Source organism: Gastrolobium bilobum, unplaced genomic scaffold (assembly GCF_033153095.1).
Source record: "Gastrolobium bilobum isolate Gb01-03AN ecotype WA unplaced genomic scaffold, APGP_CSIRO_Gbil_v1 utg1090, whole genome shotgun sequence".
NCBI classification, from domain to species: Eukaryota; Viridiplantae; Streptophyta; class Magnoliopsida; order Fabales; family Fabaceae; genus Gastrolobium; species Gastrolobium bilobum.
This window is the reverse complement of record NW_026899797.1, coordinates 199,980-207,114: the sequence shown is the minus strand read 5'-3', so window position 1 is coordinate 207,114 and position 7,135 is coordinate 199,980.

Here is a 7,135-nt window from a genome sequence, read left to right as displayed (position 1 = left end):
ATAGTGAGACCCATCTATTTTCTCTCTACAACATAAGACAACTATCTTATGTTAAATGAGACTAATAAAATCCATAATTTATACAGTTTATGTAAACAAAATTTTCACAAGTCTCTCTCTAAAAGCATAGGAATTATTATTATTGGTATGTACAACAAAAACTAATGGCCTTTCTTTTCTTTATAAAAAATTCCTTGTTCTAATTAACCTTTCTCATGTTATACCCATATATTAATAGGGCAAACATTCTCTTATGTTGCAGTTGATATATATCTTATTTCATAGAAATAATTACATACTGGGACCCATCACCATTAAAATTAAAGAAATAAAGAAAAACTTAAAAAAATAATAATATGGCAACAGGAGATGATTTCTCAGCAGTGGCATGAGAAAATCATCTCCCATATTAATATTGTAATAAACTCTCTCCCCCTCCCTCTTTCACATAAAGCAAATTGGTTATGTTATTTGCATACCGCATTATTAACTTTATTTATTTTTTGAAAAAATATATTAGAATGCATGCTTAACTTTTTTTATATTATTAAAATATATTTGAGTAGGTTGTGTATTCAATTCTCACTTGTATCCACCAAAAAAAAAATATTTCAATTCAAACCAACCAAATTCCGAACTAAATAAGACAAGCGATGATGAAATTTAATAGAGTTCTTAATTAAATTAACTAATTTTGTTTGCATGGGATTTAAGTTTATAATGATCCTAGGACAAATGAATTTCTGCCATCATTGAGTTGAGAAGAAAATGGTTTTAGGCGGTGATATTTAAACGCAATAGGAGGAGAATCTGCACGAAGATCTCTCTTAATATTCATCAAAGGAATAATAATTGTAAAATAGAATATGGAAAAACAAGAGAACATTTACAGAGAAAAACCAAAATTATGGAGATGCAAATGAACGTAGGATGGTGGGCGCGATGCAACTTGCTTGAACCCAAATGAGTGTCGTATGCCGGTCACACTCAAATCAAGGGCATCGAATCTGCGTACGGACACAGAAGGAAATACTTAAACTCATTGAGGATGCATTAACATTGATTAATTAGTCACCAGAAATTATCGAAAAATGAGGATCTTGGACTTTATGCTCATTGACTTATACCAATATCTAGTTACTAAAAAATGGGGGCAAAAATAACTGCATATAGTTAGAACGTGATAAGAGGTGTTGAGTTTATTTAGCTGCATGGAGTCAGTAGAGAATCAGAAGTGGGAAGAAAACGAAGAGGTTCTTTAAATTTAAATTAAACGAACAATATGTAAGTTACATCTCGTTGGCTTTCTTTGCATCCCACCAACAGCCAATCGTCGTATGAATGCAGAATATGAATCATATCCAACAACCCACCGTATGATTTGTCGAATTCTGTTGAGATATATAGTCTCACATTGATTGTGTGGGCAACTAATGTGGTCTTTATAAGGCCTTGGGCACTCCCACCCTTTGAGCTAGCTTTTGGGGTGGTGTATCCCAAGGTTCTTTACATGGTATCAGAGCCTCACCGTCCCCCGCTTTAAAAGTTGGAGTTAAAATAAAAAAAGCACAAAAAGGTAAACCAAAAATTAGGCCTGTGCAGTTCCACACTTCTAGCCCAAAGGGCTCTTGCGTGAGGGGGCGTGTTGAGATATATAGTCTCACATTGATTGTGTGGGCAACTAATGTGACCTTTATAAGGCCTTGGGCACTCACACCCTTTGAGCTAGCTTTTGGGGTGGTGTATCCCAATATTCTTTACAAATTCAGTGTCCGTGGCTGTGGGTTTGCCTTCGTCTGAAGGTTTGTTTCACTTGTCAATGGGGGAGAGACTAGAAAGGACCATGTTCCGAGGTTGCTCTTAACATTGATATTGTCTTTGATGATCCATATATTTGTATTGGTGGCTTGGCTGAGCTCTCCTATATATGCCATGGGATCTTTCAAGAACATAAACTGTTTATGCTTAGTTTTGTGTGAATGTAAAAAGGTCATTCTCAAAAACTACAAAAGGGAAGGGTCAACTTTAATTTGAGTTATATTTTTGTATTTCATATCCACGTAAAATGTTTCGTTCTTTTATATATGGAAAAAAGATTTCTTATGTTGCATGAGAAATCTCTTCTCCTACCACTCTTACTTAGATGTCCGTGCCAATCACTTTTCTATTTTTTATTTTTTTCTTTAAAGTGGGCCCCACGTCTTTCTCTCTCTGTAGGAAAACTTGCATTTCTCATGCAACATGAGAAATTGCAAGCCCTATATATATATATATATATATATATATATATATGAGGTAAGATCCTTTGACACCAGTGTCAAATTTCAAATTTGACCTCATATGAGAGCCATTAGATCAAAAAAAATCAATGGTATCACATGCTTACAAATCAGAGTTGTTGATTTTTTTTGATCTAACGGCTCTCAGGTGAGGTGTCAAATTTGAAATTTGACACATGTGTCAAAGGATCCTACCTCTATATATATATATGTGTGTGTGGTCAGGATCATCTTACACCAGTGTAAGTTACACTCTCAATCTTATTTGTTAATCTCATTTATATCTAAGGGCTCAAATTTTGTAGTAATGTGAGCCATTGGATTCAAGTGAATCAATGATCAAGATTGAGTGTAAGACTTCTAACTCTTATACCGGTGTAAGAATATCCTGCCCCATATATATGTGGCAGGATCGTTTGACACCAGTGTCAAATTTAAAATTTAACACCTCGTGTAAGAGTAGTTAGATCAAAAAAGACCAACAACTGTGATTTGTGAGCATGTGACACCATTGATCTTTTTTTATCTAATGGCTCTTAGATAAGGTGTCAAATTTCAAATTTGACTCTGGTGTCAAAAGATCCTATATATATATATATATATATATATATATATATATATATATATATATATATATATACATGGGGCGTGATATTCTTACACCGGTGTAAGAGTTAGAAGTCTTACACTCAATCTTGACCATTGATACACTTGTATCCAATGGCTCACATTACTAAAAAATTAAAGTCTTTAGATATAAGTGAGATCAACGGACGAGATTGAGAGTGTAACTTACGCGAATGTAAAATGATCCTAATCCTATATATATATATATATATATATATATATATATATATATATATATATATATATATATGGAGAGAGATCATTTGACTCCAGAGTAAGACTTATAAGTCTTACTTCCGATCTTAGCCGTAGATTTCAGTCCATCCAACGGTAATAGGTTAGGAAGTTATATTAATTAATTAATTACTAATTATACTATAAATGACAACCGTTGATTTTCATCTATCAACGGCACCTGAGATGGAGAGTAAGACTTAAAGTCTTACTCTGAAGTCAAAAGAACTCTCCCCCGTATATATATATATATATATATATATATATATATATATATATATATATATATATATATATATATATATTCTTTTTATCAAATGGGTTGAAGAGCAAAGTAATGTTATCGTTTATTGTTGAAACTTGAAAAGAGCCTTACAAGGTAGGAAATGCGTATAATACATAGATTAGCAAGCACCATTTTGTCGGAATACTTTTTTGGAAATATCAAATGCGTCCACTTGGCCAAAACAAGTTGTATTGGGTACCTCTTTATCCCTATCATTGATGACCAGTATATATAGCGCCCGTAGTCTTATACTAAAAAAAATTGTTTTCTTGTATCATTTGTCTAGTATGGATGCAATAACAGTCAAAGCCCCAATTTTATGACTATAGTTTATACACCTGAATTAGAAATGCTATATATTCTCGGATACAAACTCATATAATCATCAATTTGGTTAATATGCAATTGTCATTTTCAAGCATTTATAAAATTCTTTATTAGAGTATGGTGCAAATTTGTTACTGAAAAAGAATTTTTCTCATAATGTAAAGACAACTTAGACCTTAAATGATAGTACTTAGCTATATATAGAGTAGCGGCAAATCAATATTGAATATCCTAATGTAGTGTAAGGATGATTCCTTCTTCATTAGTTCCACCTGTTTTAGCTGAATAGTAAGTCTCTGAGTCGCGTGAAATGAATTTATGGACACAACAACCCACAATTAAACACCCGTACCACACCCACACTACATGCATGTGTTAGTATGATATGTATGAGTAATTCCAAGAACCAATAAAACATATGGTACATAAACACAAGCATGTAACGGACCCTCATCCCGTAATTATTTCAACATAGTCCTTTCAGTTTTCCCTTATGCCTACATGCACATACTTCCCTGCTCGTGACCACACTTAGATGCATGCCCCAATTGCTTATTGTATTGCATTGCAATGTACATATATTTGGCTACGTACACATATGTTTATCTTACACCCGTCACGCGAAATCGTCTTTAATGATCACAACAATAATATTAATATATGCTTCCATCTTAGAATACCACATGTATCTAACCACAACGGATGCCGTATAAACCAAAACTGCCTTTCAATAACAAAACGGCAAAAGCAGTCCCTCGATTTTTAGCTGAATTAAATTAAATAGCGCTACGTTTATTTTTATTTTTAGAATTTGTCTAATTCTGAGAAAGCATAACCACCAATCAGTAGGTGACACATAAAGACGTATGTCATAGCTGGACTCATGGAGAGCCCGGTCACAAGCTCGAACACTACAACCCTTTACAAATTACAATCTTATTTGTCATTTTTTTTTAGGTTTTTTTTTTTTGGTTTTTTTTTTTTTGAAATAAAACCAAACAGTCGGCGACCTTGTTTTATGTACTGTTTTAGCCTTTCAGGTGTTTATGGGTCTTTTCAATAGAGCCGGACTTGGCCCATGAATTTACATTTTGAACCTCTTTTCTATTTTAGTTTTAGTTTTTATTATTAATTTAGCAATTTTGACAAAATTGTGGTCAAAACTTTAATACTGAGCCATGCTTGTCTTATTTTACCGGACAGCTAAATATCTATGGCTAAAGTTAATTTTGTATTTTTCTAGCATTAAAATTTCTCTTATTAACTTGATAAGGTGTATTCAATCTCTAATTTGAATTGTTGTGTATTAACCTAGCTCAGTTGGTTCCTTTGTTGTTAGAACTTTCACACAAACAGCAAATAAAGGAAACGCAGTCATGTGCACCATTTAAATTATGCTAATACATATTGACAAAAAGCCATTAACAAACACAAAAACCAAAAGAAAAAACAAGAGGACATAATCATCCGCTCACTTTGATTTCAATTATCAGCCGGTATGCCAAAGTTTCAAAACTTTCATTGGCTCTTATAAATTTTTGTACATATACAAGCGTTTATTTTGGCTTAACATGATCGGGAGAAAAGAAACAAGCCGTTATTATTATTGTATTTTCTGTTGGAAATATATAATTGAGAGTAAAAATTGTATATTAATTAAAAATACATGTAACGAATACGAGTATTAAATATCTTAAAATTTCGAGAAACATTTAATACTTCATTCTTTAAGTAATTAGTAAAAGTAATAAACAACAATTTTAATCCTTAACCAAATTTTTATGAACAAATATTCACTTTTTGAAATGTCGTGAATTGAAAACTAGGTTTGTATCTCTCAAGGGGTGAAATATGTTTATATGTGTGTGCTCGAAGAATAAATTAAATAGATCAAAGCTCAAGGAGAATCACTAGATATGGTATCATAGGTGTGGTTGTGAATAGAGGGATGTGTTCACCTACTGTGGCTCTAAAATTCAGCACAGTAACAACTCATAAGAATGCTGGGCTTAGGTGTCTTCTACGTCCGAGAGGATGCATTTATATAGAGGGGAATATATTCCCTAATGAGAGAGATAGAAAAAAAAAGGAGCCAAAACCATTAGCCATTGCATCTATTATCACAATGAGATTTGTCTCATCGCGGGTGTAAGGTGGTGAGCTGTGCAAAAGAGAAGCAATTTATGCAATGAGGACCATGTGCTCCCCTATGGAATATTAACTTATAAAGCCTATGTTGGGTCTTTGGCCCATCATAATAAACTTATGTAAGCTGGCCAAAACACTTTCGTTAAAGAGAAAATATTACTCTTATTTTACATGAGAGTATTCATCTCATGTTAGAGAGAAATAAGGTGGGAGCCACTACTAAAAGAAAAAATAAAAATAAAAGTAAAAGAAGATGAAATTTTTGAAGTGATAGAACATGAGATAGCTACCTTATAGTATTTCCCTTTGTTAAAATCAAGATTCTTAAAATCAAATCAAGTTCCTAGCAGGTTGCCAAGAAATAAGTAAAACAAGGTATCTATGTAAATATTAGGTGTATATTAGTCATTGAAGTTAAGAAAACTGCATGGCATTTAACGAGCCAACTCAATAATTAATGCGTCATGTCGACTTTGGCCCAAATTAAAGTTCCCAAATTGTGGGGAACAAAAGCATGAACAACGTGACGTTATTTGGTAATAAAATTTTTTGAATGACAAACACAGTGACGTTATTATCTTTTAAGGACCAAATTAAGACTATACTAAAAAAATATTTAAGAGTAATATTTTAAAAATTTAAAGTAAATACTTTTGTGGTCCCTAACAAATATGGTACTCACTTTAGTCCATTACAAAAAAAAAAAAAAAGTGTCGAGGTCTTTAAGAAATTCAAAGTGGATCCATTTAGTTGTAATCGTGATCCCTCACAAATTCAAAAAAAAAAACCTGCAGTCCTTCAAAAGGACTAAAATGGATCCACTTTAAATTTCACAGGGACCAGCCGACTAATTTTTTTTTGTAAGAGACTAAAGTTGGGACCGTATTTTTTGTTAGAAACCCAAAATTATATTTACTCTTTATTATAAGGAAAATATAAATAATTAATTCAGATAGAATATAAAAAATAATTTGAAAAATGTTTGAAATTATAAAAAATATATGCATAATTAATTTATTTATTTTTTTAAAAAAAGTTTATTTGGGCTATGCCCTTTATCTCCGAGAAAGTGTAAATATAAGAGTATTTCTTCAAGTATTCGATCCATTTTTAATGCAATTACTTCCACTCCATTCTTCTAAATTTATGGGCTTAAACCCACTCCAAGGGCATATCATTTCACCAAAAAAATTCAAACTCTTAACACTGTGTTTTTTTTTTCCTTTTGATTTTG